The 18,120-nt window shown below is 39.2% G+C and overlaps 1 long non-coding RNA gene across 9 annotated transcripts in view; it reads right to left on the bottom strand.

Annotated features, from left to right (window-relative positions):
* The window catches only part of LOC132021494 (uncharacterized), a 219,177-nt gene that overhangs the window by 166,537 nt on the left and 34,520 nt on the right, over window positions 1-18,120 (bottom strand). For 5 of the 9 annotated variants that reach the window (XR_009405359.1, XR_009405364.1, XR_009405361.1 and 2 more), the window contains exon 2: window positions 9,786-9,940. This is a non-coding gene — a long non-coding RNA (uncharacterized LOC132021494). Of the gene's footprint in view, window positions 1-1,717; window positions 1,870-9,785; window positions 9,941-18,120 lie in introns of all 9 variants that reach the window. The other 4 variants (XR_009405360.1, XR_009405356.1, XR_009405358.1 and 1 more) reach the window with 2 other exon arrangements.

Here is an 18,120-nt window from a genome sequence, read left to right as displayed (position 1 = left end):
AAAATAAGCCATGACCAGCCTGGATAGGAAGAGACTACATGAGCCCATGCTGGTACAAGCCTTTTCTCATTCCTTTTCCAACCCAGCATTCCCTCCACTCCTCTGCCTCCATGGATTTCCCTTAGTTTCTTTATTCTGCAAGGGCACTTGACACTCGTCACTTTCCAAGTTAGGAGACCTGGCCTTGGCCACGAGGTCTCAATATATTATCAGGTCATTGTTCGGTGCTGGTTTCAGCTTTTCTTAATGGTGCACTTTCCCAGGCAGCTTTTTCATACATCATTAAACAGCAACTCTAACGCTTGTGCCCCCTTCCTGATTTACCGTAGATAGTAATGTTTAAGATTACATTAAACACCACACATGCTCTTCGCCACTTGAGCAACCTCGTGGTAATGAACAGTCAATAGTACCTCTAAATTAAGGCTCCACAAAGCTCGAAAGATTGGTCTTTCAGAAAAGGTACAACTATAATGCTAGATAATGAATTTCCTAATAATCTGAGTTTGGGGGTCCCCTTTTCTCTCTCCTAGTGACTTCAGAATCTAAAATGCAAAAACCAAATGCAAAAACTTTTGATGCTAAAAAGCAAATAAGAAAGTGACTGCATTGTCAACTATGGATCCAGAGTTGTTCAGATCAGCATTTACTGAGAATGTCATCTAGGAGGGGAGCAGGGAAGTAACAAACACAGGGACACTGCCTTCAAGGAGTCCAAAAACAATCAGGGAGAAAAGAAAGAGGTACAAGAAAGCATGTAATAACACCTACCTCTAGGCAAATATCTGTAGCTGCAAACTAGAGAAAGCACCCCAGGTTGGAACCTCCTTCATAGTAGTTTATAATCTAAAGTCATCTGGCAATACAGCTGTTTTCCCTATTAGATTGGAAATTATCAGTGGGCAGGGGTTGTTTTATGAATCTTTGTGTTTCATGCCTAGAATGCTAGCTAAAACACTCTAGAAACTAACAAGTATATGTTGAACTAATCCAACCATGATGGCAGGTAGAATGAAAGTAAGAAAACTTGGGGGGGATATGATGTGGGAAGCCTCTCAAAGCACAAAGATTCACCAGGAAATACTTGCTAAGTGCAAAGAAACTGGTATTTTCTTTTCAGTGTTACTTGTCTACAAAATGCATCACCTAACTGAAAGTAGAGAACACGTTCTAAGAAGATAAGCCTTCTCACTAAGCAACTAGAATGCTAAAGAATGAAGCTGCCTAAATTACACACCTTGAATTCTGGTGTTTTTACCAAAAGATACTCCTATAATCCTGAACTCTCTGCTCAAAAGCTTTTCCCTACTTTTACATGAGGGCTTCCCCTGCTCTACTCCCTAGGCTTCTGGAAACTGGAAAAGAGTCAGTATCTGCAACAGCATAAGAAATGGCCTTTGTTTGGATCATGCATGCAAACACACAGTTCTTCCAGAGTTATTCAGATAGGTGAAGTTGTGGTTTGAAATATCCAGATAATATTTACCAAATTTTGTCTTTCTTATGTTATTGGTTGGGCTGAAGTGATAGTGACTGAAGATGGAAATGTTAGAAGTCTTGGAAAGTTTCAGATGACCTAGGGAAAGGGAGATTTTCCCAAAGACCCACAACTCTCGCAAATAAGATTTGAGCCCTCCCCAACAGCACAGATTCTATTCCTGAGTAGGAACCTCTCATGCATTCTGGTAAACTCCCCTTAAAAGCACTCTGGGGGCACCTGGGTGGCTCAGTCAGTTAAGCGTCCCACTCTGGATTTCAGTTCAGGTCAGGATCTCAGGATCACGAGATTGATGCCCACATAGGGCTCCCAGCTGGGCATGGAGCTTGCTTAAGATTCTCTCTCTTCTCTCTCCCATTCTCTCTCTCTTCCTCCGGAAAAACAAAAACAAAAACAAAAAAACACTCTGAATGCAAAAGTTAGGGATTGTATCTGATTTTTGATCATATAATAATCATTTCATATTTTTGATCATATAATAATGCTCCTGTGATAGCCTATCCTCAATACGCTTTGAGCAACAGCCTTTAAATTATAAATGCTAGGAGCAGAAATTTCTCTTCCCCATAGTATTTAATTGCTAAAGACCTATGGCTTTCTCTCCTGAGGGTAGCTAACCTATAACCAACCCAACAACTGTGTACATTTATAAACTTCACACTTCTGTTTTCTTAATTAAAGGGCTGCCACTTATTCATGAATACAGCCAATATTTATTGAGCATCTACTATATTCCAGGTACTGAGCTGGGCCTCTGTCAGATGAAGGAATAAATCACAGTATGGAAAACAGACAGCCATGGCTTGTCTTTCTCCCTCAGGCCCCAAACAGAGAATCCCCGGGACTAAATAAAGCAGGGCTGTCCTACCACAAACCTGGCAGTTGGAGACTTTTCTTTTTAGTTGGAGACTTTTGAAGCCACTTAACTTTGGTGGTAGAATCCACTCGATTCCACTCTCAGCTGTTCTTAGAAAGAAGTAAAAATATACATCTAATTTTCAACAAAAGGGGCAGAATTCACAATTTTTTTTACAAGTAACACCTATATGCAAAAACAATTTCATTAATTTTCCCAGGTAATTAATTTTATAGAATGTTGATTGGTGGCATATTTTCTTTCCTGGAACTTCTTGGAATATTTGAAATACAGTTCCCTTACTATTAATTTATAACAAGATTGATTGAAAGAAAATACTATGTGACACATGCAACCAGAGGAGTTCCATGAAGGAAGGGGTAAGAAATGGTGTCCATGTTTTTCACTGTTTCTATCCCTCACCACCTCTGTGGCTCCATAAATATTTATATGTTATATGATATTTTTATAAGTATTAATATTAATAATGTAAATTTAATATTAGATATAATATCTATAAATTGTGTCTGGTCAACTTTGAAAAATTCCTTGCCCACCTCAGTCTGTAAAACCATTTACCTAAGATACTTAAAAAGCCTGAGGTGTGCTGCTTTATGCTTTAGTTCATGCTTTGCAGTTCCCTCCTGTGAGAAATCTGCTACAGGTGGCCCTTGGATCCTTTCTGTGATTGGTGGCTACCCCACATCACCAAATGTTATCCTGGCAGCTTGCGTCTTCCTCTGGTTATGGAACATTCTGTTACCATAGAAGAAGATGACATGGGTGCTTCTCACTCAGATAGCCCAGCCCCCAAATCCCCCTCAAAAAATCGTTTCTAAGCCTACTGGAAGGCTAGAGAGAAGTTTACTTTATGTTTTGAAAAGCTTATAATTTTCCTTCTCTTTTTGGTTTCTCCTTTATTTTTTTTCCTGTCTTGGGAGAGTTGCCTTCTGTGTCTCTTGAGCCCTTCAATGCCCTTGTTTTTAATCTTCTCATTCTCCCAGCAATATATTTCTGTATGATGCTCTCTCTCTCTCTCTCTTTTTTTTTAATTAGGAAGGGGAAGGGGGCAGGTGTGTTATGCTCTTTGAACATTCCTATATGATCATTAACAATATTTTTATCACATTCAATTTAATTTAACAAATATGTATGGAGTGAATGCAGCATGCCCTGTGGTAGGGAGATTGGAAGATACAAGGGTGAGAAAGGCTACTGTGGAACTTTCTCTCAGTGAGCCACCTGCTTAGCAGAAGAAAATCATTCACACTAGTTAAAGCCTAACATGCCAGGATAGCATAAGTGCTATGAAAGGCTTGTGGCACCAAAGATAAGGGATTATGTCCATCTGAAAGGATTGCAGATTGTTTCACAAGTTAAAGATTTGCACTATGTGCATAAATCAAATCATGTTGTATACATAAAATTAATACAATGTTATCTATTAATTATATTTTAATTAAAGAGAGATAACATTTCAGTGAACAGAATTTTTATAGCATTCCACAAGCTGGTGCAGACACTCTGGAAAACAGTATGGAGGTTCTCAAAAAGTTGAAAATAGAGCTACCCTATGACCTAGCAATCGCTGGGTCATACCCAAATACTATTGGGTATTTACCCTAAAGATATAAATGTAGTGATCCAAAGGAGCATGTGCACCTGAATGTTTATAGCAGCAATGTCCACAATATCCAAACTGTGGAAAGAGCCTAGATGTCCATCAGCTGAAGAATGGATAAGGAAGATGTGGCACGCGCACACACACACACACACACACACACACATACACACAAATACTATGCAACCATCAAAAGAATGAAATCTTGCCATTTGTGATGACATTGATGGAACTAGAGGGTATTATGCTGACAGAAAGAAGTCAATCAGAGAAAGACAATTATCATATAATCTCTCTGATATGAGGAATTTGAGAGGCAGGGTAGGGGCTCGTTGGGGGAAGGGAGGGAAAAATTAAACAAGATGGGACTGGGGAGGGAGACAAATCATAAGAGACTCTTAAGCTCAGGAAACAAACTGAGGGTTGCTAGAGGGGAGGTGGGTAGGAGGGATGGGGTGGTTGGGTGATAGACACTGGGGAGGGTATGCGTTATGGTGAGTGCTGTGAATTATGTAAGATGGATGACTCACAGACCTGTACCCCTGAAACAAATAATACATTATATGTTAATAAAAAAATAAATAAAAGATAAAAAAGAATATTTATAGTATTCCCAGACAAAGGAGAAATGGTGGGCAGAGATATTTGGGCAAGAGAACCAGGATGTATTTTGGAAATGATAAATCATCCCTCGGGAATGGGGAATGCTTGGGAGGGTTAGTCAAAAATAAGCCTGGAAAGGTAAGTTAAAGTCAAGAGAGCGCCTGCAAGACTAAATGAAGGAATTAAGAAACAGAGCTCTAGAAGAGTCTTGATCTGTGTCATAGAGAGAAAGTCCCATTAGCAGGTTATAGTCTAGAAGGCAACTTCACCTTATTAGGCTGCTACAGAATATCCGGCTGACTCAAAAAGACTAGAGATTCCTCCTCTCCTTTTAACGATTTAGCTAGCAGTGGCTGTCAATTTATGAAGAGATTCCTCAAAACATGAAGGACTCAATGAAGCAGTAAGATTGGCCAGGTTGTTGTACAGGGTTCTCATATTCCTACTAATACATTCTGCTTTCCATGTTCACAGAGCTGAAAAAGACTGAGACTCTACATCGGTTTGGGAGAAGTAGTTCAAACTAATAAGTTTAGGATTTTCAGAATAGTCTCTATTCTTCCTTCCTGTCATATTAGAGATTATTTTAAAAAATCCATCTTTCTGCCCAGATTTTTTCCTCCATCTTCCTCTTGGCTATTTCTGTTTTCCTGCACCAAAAATAATTACTTATTGAACAGAGCAAAACATGAATAATCTAGAACCTGAAGAGAAGAGTAGAAAAAAAAAAAAGGCAGCACTTGAAGACAGGGGAAAAAAGTGGAATGGATGCTGTAAGCTTCAAGAAAAATGCAAGCACTTGGTGAATGGCAAGAAGTGGATCCTACAACTAGATGAAGATTCTACTCCAGAAGGACCCCATTGAAGCAAGCCTTTTGGGTTTAAAATTGCGTATGATGCTTTTGAAACTCTGGACCTTCAAATTTCACTTGGCCTTGGCAGTCATAAGTACTGGGCTGCTGCACATTATGTTATCTTATTCCCCTGGCTGTCCTAGACATAGAGAAAGAATCACTTTCAAACAAGAATTTTTATTGTTTTCATCACACTAGCTTTAGTCGGGCTATTTAAAAAGACTTTCTTTTATGAAGTTTCTCTTAGAAAACAATGGATTATAAGATAACAGGAAATGACCGCAGGCAAGTGAAAAAATATTGGTAATGTTTTAAGAAAACTTTCCAGAAGTTTCTTTGGATTTTGTGTTCTGCCAAGCTTCAACCACGAGCAGTTTTCCCCTTCTTCCACTTCCAGGCAGCAAAACTGTGGGGTGGTTCATTTCCCATATAACATGTATCATCCTGAATGAAAGTGGGTCTGTTCCTCTCTTGTCTAGATAACTGTCATAACAGGAATGGTTTGACCCAGTCTTCTGTAAACAACTCCCTCCCCCTAGCCAAACAAAAAACAAACAAACAAACAAACAAACAAAACAAAACCCTTAACCTTTGAGAAGAAACCAGTATGTTGCTTTCTGCCATTTGGAAAACATAAAGCAGTATCTCTGCCCCACTGCTATTTAAACCATAAGCAAATCTGCAGTGCTCTTTGGCGGTGAACTAGAGAGTTTGGCAGAGGGCAGCAAAGACATGGAGAGAGATCCTAAATCTTTGCCTGAACTTTGTCCTCAGTTAACTTCTTTCTTCCCCCCTTTTCTCTGGAAAGGGAGCTGGCAGGTGGCAGGCTAGGCAGCAAACCACCAGCAGGCTGATTACAGCTGTGCATATTTGGCAAACAAATGTTAATTTTGGAATTGGTTGTGGGCCAGCTCCACCGAGTGGGGGCAGGGAGAAGAACCTGCTGTTGCCATACTGGAGAAATTGAATGTGTCCATGGACGACAATAACCTAAAGCACTCCATGGAGAACCACAAATACAAAGTCAGCTCCAGTGCCACTGCTGGGGACCAGACACCATCCTAGGACCGGACAGAGAAGGCCCGAACAGAGAAGATGCCTTTCTCCTGAGAAGCAGTAGCCCTGCAAAGAGGGCAGTGACTAACACTGCTCCTTGCCTCTTTCACAGAGAATTGGAATAGTGCCATTAGACGGAATCTGCAGGCATTGCATCACACCTTCGGGGAATTTAAATTCTCCAGGGGCTCACTTTTCTGGCCCAGCTCCCAGACCATCTGATCTTGTGCAAGGAACTCTAAGTTAATGTCAGGGACTGCAGGGTGGCTTTCGTTCCTCCGACTCTGGGCAGCCTTGGACAAATCTGCATTACTCCATCTCTACAACTGTTTGAGCTGCCCCCTCTCCATTTAGATGTGGGAGCATAGGATCTAATAGTAGATACAAAAGTAATATCAAATAAAAGTCCACTTGCTTTCACCGGAAAGGGCCTGCTGAAGTGGAATCATCTAAGAAAAGTCTAATAGCAGGATCATTTCATGCTCCATATCTAAGCACCTCCCAAAGGCCCCACCCCTAATACCATACCAGAGAGGTCCCTAGCCCCTTCCAACCACATGAAGGAGCCATCTGTGAACCAGAAAGCTGGCCCTCACTAGACACTGAATCTGTTGGCACCATGACCTTGGACTTCCAGAGGGGTCCCTAGGCCCCTCCAGTCACAGCAAAGAGCCATCTGTGAACCAGAAAGCTGGCCCTCACTAGACACTGAATCTGTTGGCACCATGACCTTGGACTTCCAAGTCTCCAGAACTGTGAGAACATGTCAGTGGTTTATTAGCTACTCAGATTGGGGTATTTTGTTATAGCAGCCCGAACGGACTAAGACCTGTGTGGGAGGGAAGAGATTTTTTTCCATCCATTCCTATAAGAAACAGAAATATACAAGTTGCTGTAAGGATCCAAAAAAAGGGCACGTCCTCCCCACCTTACATGTCATGTGTTGGGGGAGAAGAGGGAGGAGCTGCCTCAAAATTTATCCAATCTCCTTTCCCTTTTATATCTATTTTACAATATGATGATAATTGATGCCCATAATGATGACAGAATTTCAATAGAGATCTAGAGTAATTTCTGTGCCATCAAATAATGAATCACTTTCAGGAGTTTCAGCATTTGGCAGAAATTCAAACCTCAATCGGTATGTATTTTGTCACTCTTAGAAGTAACCAACATATCTAAACTAACCAGAGAACTCCTCAATTATTTTAGAGAAATGAAAATAGATGTTTTCGCACACCTGTAGGAAAATTACAAGTAGCTATCTTGGGACACTTCTACATTATATTGCACATCTGGAAGGAAATTGAAAAAGTTAACCCAGTAACCAGTTATGGTTAGTATCCAAGATATCTCAGGACAAAAGTTAGGATTTTTGAAAATGTCTAAATGTGCACAGATTTTTTTTAACTTTTTTAACCAGATATTCAGTTTAAACGACTGGCCTATGAATTTCTGCTGGTCTCACTGTCATGCCAACTGTCTTTCAGAATACTTATTTTAGCAATCTGCCCTCTCCTTCCATTTCAATTTTCTTGGCACACTGACCACAATAAGAGAAGAGTCTAACCTCCCTATCTAATTGCTGGTTTTGCAGAATGACTAAAATATGATCGGAACAGTGAGTACAGATGAGAAGCAGCTGTCAATGTTATGGTCCCAGGCTCTGGGTAGACATTCCATGAAATCTTTTATCTGGGAGTGAATTTCTTAGGGCCTCTCCTATCTGTAGCTTCTGTCATGCAAGATGAGTATAGCACAGTGGTTTTGAGCATTGTCAGGCAGTGGTGAACATGAATTTGAAATCTGGGATCACGACATTACTCTGAAGGGTCAGCATATTGATGAATTGTATGGCAAATCCCATGTCTCCATATATATGTTTTGTGGGGCTACATTGTGGTAAATTATTATTATTGGGTTTAACCAGATATTTAGCCAGATTAATGCAAAAGCTAAAAAGTGATTTCTACCTTTTAAATTTTCCTCTTGGTGAGCCTTTATGACCTCAGTTAACCAGCACCCCCTTCCCTGTAGGTCAGTGTCAAACACTCAAGATCTAAAACTATCTTGTTTGGTGCCTTTTGTCTGCTTCCCACCATGAAAGTGTAAGCTTCCCAAAAGGACTTGGCTTTGCTTGCTACTGGATCCCTAGCACTTGGACTGAATGGTGATATATAAAATCTTAGTAGATAGTGCTACTGTGCATACAAATAAGAGAAAAACAAATGAAAGTTTACACAAATTTGTTTGAATATGCATTAGATATCTCTGAGAGCATCGTGCACACCTGATAACATTAGTTGCTTTCGATGCCAAGGAGGAAGATGTTTCACTATCTGCCCTTTTGTACCTCTTGAATTTTGAATCACGTGATTATATTACCTATTCAAAACCAAAGGAATAAAGCTTTTAAAAATGGAGTGCTCTATATTTGCAAATGGAGTTTAGATACCTCTGAAGGGTACAATTATTTTTCCATTTTCGTCAATCCTATGAGCCTTTACACTTACTTGTTGGTTGTCTAGGGGATCCAAATCATATTACATTCTTACATATTTTGCCCCATCATCTTCAAATATTAGTCAAATATAATAATATTAGAAGTCCCTGACCCCTAATTCAGATTATTCTATACCATGAAAGGAAAAAAAAAAAAATCAAATGAGCCAATTACACAGGAAGGATGGAATTGCATAATTAAGAACATTCACGATGGTTTTACTGAACAGCATTAAAATGGTCCATTTTCCAATCATTCATTGCTTTTATTGGACACCATCCTGACTTAATAGAATGGTTCTTCTTAACGCTGTTAATTTCTGGAAGGGCTCCAAGGCAAATGAAATCTTGATACTCGTGTTCTGGGAATACAAGCTGTGAAATGGTGGAGGTGGGGGGTGTGGGGGAAATCTTGTTGAAGATGAATTTCACCCTGAAATGTGACAGGACGCTTCATACCTCATCAAAACCTGGGCAGTTTATCTTATTGCTTCCTCCCAGACTCTACGATGATCTTCTGTCACACTGAATAAGACTCGGGCAGCTAACTACAAGAGGGTAAGGAGAGAAACTAAAACCACACTACAGATAAATATTTCATGCTTTTTACTGGCTGCTTCCCCCCACACAAGGGAGTTGTGCATGAGTGATTTTAGTTAGAATAATTATATCAAATAATTATAATCACATCAAGGATAAGAATATTAACAATGCCACCATTACATTGGATTGAACCAATAGCCTACTTCAGGAGAGGCCAAGGTTATTTCATAGTTATGGTTGGGATCTCCTTACCTCACCATGAGTGCAGTAGGCTAGGTTGCTGCTCTTGATGTCACTTCTTCTTAAGTGTCCAAACAGAAATCCATTTGTGGACTCAGAGCCTCTGTCTTTTGCCTACCATGCCATTCTTGGCCCTCTGCTGTGTCTCGGGACATTTATGGATGATCCTGGATAAAAGAAGGTGGGATGAAAATATCCAACAAGTTCATGAAAAACGCATCATTGAACTGTGAGTCGGGAAACTTGAACCAATTAACTAAGTAGATGCGTGTTAATAAATCAGAAGGAATTAGACTAGTTTTTACCAAAATACATTCCATTTAACCATAATATATACCTGGGTTTATAACTATAAACCACATTTACTCCAGATGTTCTTAATATGTAACAAAGTTTTGATTCAAATACATTACTAATTCAAAAATCGTGTGTTTTTTCAGGTAAGATAGAAGTTTCCTACATTTCCAAGGGAAAAAAATCTGCTTTCCCAATTAGAAGAGCAAAGAGCAAAAATAATTCCATCTACAGCATTAGCCTTACTGAATAAACTCCTTTCAAACACTTTCAAAGCACCTTTGTACTTGTAAACAACAAATATACTTGCTTCAAAGACACTGATAAAGCAGAAAGTATATCATTCTATTTGGTTGAAAGAAGTTGTGCTGAATTAATTTTTAAGGATCCTCTAACTAAAACTTTCCTAAATTGTTACAAATCAATGAAGTTTTACCAAGTCTTACATATGTATACTGCATGTGTACACAACTGTACAGTTTTCAGATAAGTACATCTTCACCCCTATTCTTAAAATCATTACACCCTGACAACACAGAAATCCAAATAACGATAAGACAAAATTTCATGGTTTCTGTGGACACATATCAAAAGATTACATTAAAACGGAGAAGAGGGGCGCCTGGGTGGCTCAGTCAGATAGGCATCTGCCTTCAGCTCAGGTCATGATCCCAGGGTCCTGGGATTGAGTCCTGCATCGGGCTCCAAGCTCCATGTGGAATCTGCTTCTCCCTCTCCTTCTGCCTGCTGTTCCCCCCTGCTTGTGTTCTCTCTCATAAATATATAAAATCTTTTAAAAAATTAAGTTTAAATGAAAAAGAAATGATAGTCATTATATGTTTTGTTTACTTAACCCAAGCATCTTATATCCCCAAATTCTAGATAATGGGATATAGCAACCAGTAAAATTCAGGTAACAAATAAAAAGAGCAAATGCGGAAGGTCTGTAGTTGGGTTTGTCTGCATTGGTGCCTGTTTGTGAAATATCAGTTCTGTATGTCTAAAAGTATGACCATGCAAAGATAAGTTTCCTGACCTTGGTAGAGAATCACAGCACTAGCGCAGCTCTCTGGACTCCCAAGAGGGCAATACATTTCACTACTTCTTTTTACATACCCAAGGTTAACACATCACAGGAAAATTGACAAGACCAACGGGCACATAAATATTTGTTTATTAAAATGTGCACAGTAGCCATCCCATTTACATGTACAAATTAATTAAACTGTAGATACATGTTCTAAGAATAAGATTGATTTCAAAGTACTTTGTGGCTAGGTCCACATGCCCATACCACTTTAAAAAACCATTCTTTTGACTTTAGTAAGTCAATCAATTTATGACCTGTTATTTTCAGATTTTTAAAAAAATTAATCTCCTAACGCCCTCTATAATTTTAAAATATTTGGAATATAAAAAACTTACCTCATAAGACTACTAAAATCATTTTCTTAATTGGTTAAATTCAGACAATTATCATAGAATCTCAGATTTGGAAGAGACCCCAGATTTATTGAACCTAATCTCCCATTCTTTATGGAAATCCTGTCTCCCAGATTCTTGAGTTAGTCTTTGTTTGATAAGTTCCAGCTGTGAGAAGCTTGCTATCTATCACGAATACTTTCCTAATTAACAAATTATCTTATTCATCCCAGCTGTATATTGCTTTTAATTTGGGAGATTTTGTTTGTTTGTTGGGTATATAGTTACATTTTATTCACATTATTTGTAGCTTGTAAAACAATGTCTATATGTGGAAAATTACATTAAGTAATGATTACTTTCTACCATGTTCCCAGTGGAAGGAATAAGAATAAAAACTTCTTCAGAATACATTCTTTTGTGTTCTCTGGGAGAAGTCCAAGTCTGAAGTAAATGGCAAAGTGGTGAAAAGAAATAAAAGAAGGTCAAAAGATCAACAAATCAATTATCAATGGGTATTTATTAAACAATTATTAATAGTCTCAGAATGTATTAGCTACGCAGTAGAAAATGACTTGGCCTTTAGCATTTTGTGATGGGCTTAGAGCAGTTTGATAGAATTCTTTGGGTATGTGGAGCTCTGAACAGTCTTAAACAAAAGCTAAGTTTTGGAGAGGTACAGAGGAAGGAAAATAATTTTATCCTGGAGTCATGTGACCTGAGGGTGTGACAAATTAAATATAGAATCTGTGGAGGTCAAGAGAAAACCAACTTGCCAGAATAGAGAGTGGGTTGAAGAGGAGAGGGACAAGCTATACTGCCCAAGATTACCAAAAACTTTGGGTACAGAGTTAGCCAAGGTCATTGAGCCTTCCGGGAGATGGAGGGAAATATGCCTTTAATGAGTAAGCATTCTGACATCACTTGTTTTAGAGATGGGATCAAAAAAGTAAGACATGACTCACCGTTCTTGGTAAATTCACGAAATTAAATACAGACAAAAACTGTCCTTACATGCCCATTCTATCCCTTATAAAGACAAAAAGAGTAATTCCTAACATGGTTACAGCCAAATAATGCAAGGACTCTGGAGATTCATCCCAATCAGCCTTTCTCTCAAAGAAACAAGCTGCACATATCATGCATACATTTGTATCCCCAAACCCACATGTTTTGAGGAGGATTTCTAGTTTCGACTTCAATTTCAATGTGAAATAGAGTATCATTAAAGGGTCCGGAGAATACAATATCCAACTGCGGAAAAAGTACAGTAATTGAAACACTGGGAAAATCGGTGGGTAACCAACTGATCTTTAGCCATGTAACATGATTTATACATTAATCTGATAGCATGAACTAACGTCTCAAGCTTTTTTCCTATTGTATGACAATTTCCAACCAGGTTCTGATTAGTCAAGATAATTCACTTTCAGTGTGTAACCTAACCTGTTTTTGAATCTGTACTCGTGAGCGTGTTACCTGTGTTTTATAGTAATTGGGACCACTTCCACAGAAGAATGGAATGCCTAAGACACATTTATCAGATATGACAATTCTTCTATTGTTATTCCTCATTGTCAAATGTGACAACCCACGGGCATTTAGCAAAACATAAAGATTTATCACCCGATTCTCCTATTCACGGTCACTTGGATATTTTGATTTTCGGTTTGATGCCAAGACATCTTCCTTCATTATGTACCATGGATGAAGCATTTGTGCTATGCCTCCCACACAAGGGTTTTTTAGTTTTAGGCTTTCTCTCCACCATAAAATATGAACTGTCACGGGCAGTGTTCGGTCTATTTATCTCTGAATTACTGCCCCTTGCATTAGAGTTTCCATCAGTTGAGTAGAGGGGGAGATGGCTGCTTGTTTGCCCTCAGGAAACAAATATCTGAAACTGAAATGCTCTTAACAGTAAGGGCTGAAGCCGAGCAAGGAAATGGTGCAGTGGTGGTAACTAAGTGAACTGAAGCGTGGAGCCGTGTAGGTGACATGCTCAGGCTCCTTCCCTCCTTCTTGGCTCACCTGTGGCCCTGTGCCGTGGACTCCTGTCTCCAAATAAATACAGGGTCAGGAGAAGGGTACGAGATCTGATTTACTGAATCCAACGAGCCCAAGACCCATTTAGACGAAGATTGCCATTTTATAGCTTCACAAAAAAGGAGACATTTTTACACGCAAAAATGTTGGGTAAAGCATAATCAAGGACTCATGTAGGGACTCTGAACGCATTCTGCCCCATGGGGAGTTTTAATCAACACGTGTCCCCATTTATTGTTTAAGCTGAATTTTTAACCGTTCAAATAGCTCATTCAGTGTTGTTTGTATACTGGCTAAGGGAATATTTTGTCCCTGTGCTTAATACCTCATCCTAAATTGAAGTAAACCTGGCCATAGAGAGGGTGCAATTTATGCTGCCTGCCATAGTCCCTGGTTGGGGAAGAATTTCAGTTAAAGTCACCCCTCCCTCACTTCCGTTTTGCCCCAGGGAAGGGGGATACATGGGCATTCGGCCCTGACAGGTAAGTGCTTGCCACTTATAAAATCCAATAAATAAATTCTAAATAAATATATCTGCAAATCGAAACCATTTTGAGCTACTTAACTGAGTGCATATCTAGTCCTTTGTACACATATTTGTACAAAGTGTTGCCTGTAATTTTAAAGATGCTTGCCTCCGGGAGGTTTCGTTTTTCCATTGAAGTCCCCTTGATTTACTGTACGCAATATGTTACAGCTTCCTTATTTGCTCCTCTGGGACAGTTACTGACAGTAAATCTCTATTAAAATATTCTTCCATATGGTTGCATGAAAATTTTATTGCAGTGAGCCTGGGGCTGAAGGTCACAGCTGAGTAGCTGCAGTTAAGTATTGCAGTCTATGGACTCGGAGGTACATCTGTTCTGGGAGCTGGAGTAAAATTAGAATTTTACTGTCAATAGCATTTCTCCAAAACTAGTTACATTTGTTTACTGTGGCTGGCTGGGCCTTTTCCTCCACAGTACCTGCCATGCATGTTGTCGAGCCCAGCATTCCTATCTTTCAGGCTGGAAGTTTTAATACAGAATTTGCTGAACCTGAAGGTCATTGAGAAGTCCCTAATGGATATTTCATTTATGATACATGAAAATTTAATTTTACCTCTTCTAATTTGAGTCTATTGCTCGCTCACATTGGTTTTCGCTATAACTCATTGTTTGTTCTAAATGCTTCTTGGAAAGCGGATCATATAAACTTAATAAATACAACCAAAGAATTATTTTCAATCTGCATCTCCAGAGCTAATGAGAAAGGACTCAGGCAACAAGTTTTCATTACTTTGTATTGCTGGTTGGAAGAGGTAGAATGGATTGGATGCCATTTGCCTGGGATTGGGACACCATTAATTCAAGTGTTAGCCGCTAGCGCTCACTGCAGCAAAAACTGGGAAAACCGAGAAGATTTTGGAAACACAATTCCATTCCATAGTCATAGTTACATCAGAGTGTTTTATGCCTCTAAACATCACATTTAACATTTGGGAGCTACAGTCAGCCAGGTATCGATGTTCAGTTTATATTTGCTATGTAAATATAAATATAAATATTTATAAAATATAAAATGTTATGAAAAGAAAAGACAAGATAAGACAATATTCGACCATGCCTCTAAGGCTATCTTTCTCAGCGGTCTGACTTCTAGTCCAATCCAAATCCACCCTGGCCTCCCCCAGTTTAGAGCATTGTAAGATACAACCAGTTTCAGGTATGTGGTCATGTTTCCACAAAGCCCACCAGCATTTCTATTACAGCCTGCATCCCAACAGGGATTCAGTCGGTAGAATCAGAAATGTGAGTGACTCTGTATTCTATTTCTTTTTTGATACTGATAAATTTCCAACCTTATTTTGGAGACTCTATTGATTGTCTTCTATAATTTCCAGAAGTTTAGGGAAGTGCTGAAAGCATAATAATAATTAATAATAATAATAATTCTTATTTCTAAGCATAAGCCACCATACTGAACCCTTATAAGGAGGCAGTAGAGGGGGAAATATAGGAAAGAAGTAGAAAAGGCATTAGAAAATAGCAGTTACATTCACTGAGTGCCAACTATGGGTGAGCCCAGTGCTTCTCAAAATAATAACTTACTATTCTCACAAGATCCCTATAAACTAGGAATAATTATCATTGCCACTTTACAGATGGCAAAACTAATATACAGACAGATTAAGTAACTTGTCTAGTTGCATTGCTAGTGAACAGAGCCGGATTCAGAATAATACGGCCCTAGTGACTGTGTTGAATGCCATTGCATTCAACTGTCCCTATGTGAAGAGAGTAGTGGGGAAGTCATTGAGGGTCCCAGCTGATTTTCCAAAGGCAAATCTCGTTTGAGACAAATGCACAAACCATGCTGTTTGGCCTCAGGATGTGGTCTCAGTAAGTCCATTCTCTCTGTCATTTACGGTGATAGGGATCGTGCTCTTGCCACTCAGCAGTGAGAACAGATAGGGAGCAAGCTAAACTTTGAAGGCTCTGATAGCATTTTCACAAAATATATAGTGAAGCTGAAGAGTTCAATTTGATGGATCTGATAAACCGGGGAGAGTCTCTCCCCAGCAGGAAATTGTTCTTTATACACAGAAATCTATTTCAGAGATGCAGGTTACCACAGACTAAAGCTCAACCTCACCCCTCATCATTTCCTCTCTGTACATCACCCTTCCCCAACCCCCCCCCCCCCCACACACACACACACACTAGCTGGGCAAATGGGAAACTGGATGCTGAGTAGGCCAACGAGAAAGATGCAGTGGTGGTGCAAAGACGAAATCTAGGCCAAAAGAAGAAAATCTTGACAGAGGAAGTCTGAGCCAAAATTCTTCATGGAGGACCAATAGCCAGACTTTGGGAAAGAACAAATATAAGAAGCATATCTAGGGGCGCCTGGGTGGCTCAGTGGGTTAAAGCCTCTGCCTTCGGCTTGGGTCATGATCTCAGGGTCCTGGGATCGAGCCCCGCTTTCTGCTCAGCAGGGAGCTTACTTCCTCCTCTCTCTCTGCCTGCCTTTCTGCCTACTTGTGACCTTTGTCAAATAAATAAATAAAATCTTAAAAAAAAAAAAGAAGCACATCTAGAGGACCAGAGGCAGAACCAGAATCAGGGCATGGGACAAAAGAAAAGAGTGGGAAGAGATGCAACAAAAACAAGAAAAAAAAAGGTCCCAGACTGCAACCCAGAGACATCAGTGCCTCAAATGCATAGGACATTCAGTGGGCTTAAAGAATTAGAGATGTATTTGCTTTTCAATAAATATTTTTTTAAATTGCATTTTGAAATAATTTTAGACTCACCTACATGTTGCAAAAAAGAACAGAGTTCCCATGGATCCTTCCTCTACTTTCCCCCAATGATAACATCTTACATAAGCACATGATCAAAACTAGGAAAGTGACTTTGATACAATAGTTTAAACTAAGCTAGATATTTTATCTGCATTTCATCAGAACAAATATTTTTTTTGGAGCACCCTCTTTGGGCCTGACACAAACTGTGCTAGGGGCTGGGGTTCAGTCCCTGGCCTTATGGTGTTTTCTGTTTGTTAACAAAAGCTTGCAGGCCAGCAGCACACTGCTTGACTATAGAATTCAGTGGCTAGTATTTGGAAACACTGTCAATCTTGAGTTGCCAAGACACAGAAAAAGCACTAATTATACACCTCTCAGTACCTTTCATTTTACTTAAGCATGCAAAAACTGACTCTAAATTCTTTATCTTTTTTTTTTTTTTAAGATTTTATTTATTTACTTGAGAGAGAGAACATGAGAGGGGAGAGGGTCAGAGAGAGAAGCAGACTCCCTGCTTATCAGGGAGCCTGATGTGGGACTCGATCCTGGGACTCCAGGATCATGACCTGAGCTAAAGGCAGTCGCTTAACTACTGAACCACCCAGGCACCCCAATTCTTTGTCTTTAAATTACAGAGGGCATGATAGTGAGGGAGTCCCAGGGAGGTTTTTAGTGTGGGGGAGGTGGGAAAACAAGCGATGGGGAGTTGGGAGTTTTCCTTCCTGGCCTCAAAGAACACAACTGTAATGTCTGAACACTGTGAACTTTGGAAATACTATTTATAGATCACCAGGGTATTTGTGTATATGTTGACAATTTAAATGGAATCCCTCAAAAACTTTGAGGTTTTAGCTATTCCTTTATTGGTAATTACAGATACTTTCTCTTTTTGATATTAAGTAGCCATCAGGAATTAGAAACAGGACTAATTCCTTCATTAATAGGCTGTGCCCCATTCTAAGAAAGCTAGAAGATACATTGCTAGATACATAAGGTCAGGATTTTGACAATAACATAACTGGATTCATGGTAGGGGGAAGCGATTTATTTTAGAATTGCTTTTTACTGTGTCATTATATAATACTTTTTTTTCTTTTTTTTTTGTAAACTGAAGTCATTTCAAATTAGTTTATGTATAACATAAGTGCTCTAGAAGAAATGTGTAAAATGATTATAGCTATGTCCTGGAGAGTGAAAGTTAGTCTCTCTGTGTGTGTCCACTTTAAATCCTATTATTTAGAAGTAGATGCAGTAATACTGAGTAAATACATATTTACTAAGCACACGTGCCGTGCC

The sequence above is a fragment of the Mustela nigripes genome, chromosome 7 (genome assembly GCF_022355385.1).
Source record: "Mustela nigripes isolate SB6536 chromosome 7, MUSNIG.SB6536, whole genome shotgun sequence".
Classification (NCBI taxonomy): Eukaryota; Metazoa; Chordata; class Mammalia; order Carnivora; family Mustelidae; genus Mustela; species Mustela nigripes.
Note: the sequence above shows the minus strand (reverse complement) of the source record. Positions and strands in the feature narration are given on the sequence as shown.